Below are 520 nucleotides of genomic sequence, written 5' to 3'. Positions count from 1 at the left end.
GTCCTGGAAGATTTAAGCCATTGCAGCCAGTCGTTTCAGTTTTAAGGAAGTATAGCTTAAGTTAAAATAATCTTGATACACTGAGAAGGGGAAAAAAAAATACCAATGTGATCTGAGGGAATGTGAAACATAATTCTTGAGTTACTCAACATTGCTTCATTAAAGAATAATGAATTGTGTGGCTACAAAAGACTAAGAGAAATCAATGTTACCAACTGAATTTGAATCCTAAACCCGTTAAACTTCATAATCTTCCACCCCACAACCTGGAAGCACCAGAACCAAAAAAAATTACTGAAAACTGTTTATTTGTCAAAAAAGCTCCTTTACAGCGCCAAGATTTTCAACCTGTAAAGCCAGCAAACATGTAAAATACAAGCCTTACAATACATTAGAATCAAAACGGGTACCAAAAAGTACAGTAAAAATTACACTTCCATTGATGGAAATGTGGAAGGGGGAAGAAAAAAAAACACCAAAGGGGAAAGTAAAACCTAAAAATGATAGGATTTAAAAAAAA

General features: G+C 33.8%; 1 protein-coding gene across 3 annotated transcripts in view; it reads right to left on the bottom strand.

Moving 5' to 3' along the window:
- Positions 1-287: 287 nt before the first annotated feature.
- The window catches only part of LOC116700271 (heterogeneous nuclear ribonucleoprotein A/B), an 18954-nt gene continuing 18721 nt past the window's right edge, over positions 288-520 (bottom strand). For 2 of the 3 annotated variants that reach the window (XM_032533314.1, XM_032533313.1), the window contains one exon: positions 291-520. This exon is cut by the window's right edge and continues 125 nt beyond it. The gene's annotated coding sequence lies outside the window, so the exon portion shown is untranslated. The other variant, XM_032533316.1, reaches the window with a different exon arrangement.

The sequence above is a fragment of the Etheostoma spectabile genome, chromosome 13 (genome assembly GCF_008692095.1).
Source record: "Etheostoma spectabile isolate EspeVRDwgs_2016 chromosome 13, UIUC_Espe_1.0, whole genome shotgun sequence".
NCBI lineage: Eukaryota > Metazoa > Chordata > Actinopteri > Perciformes > Percidae > Etheostoma > Etheostoma spectabile.
This window is presented reverse-complemented; position numbering and strand designations above follow the sequence as displayed.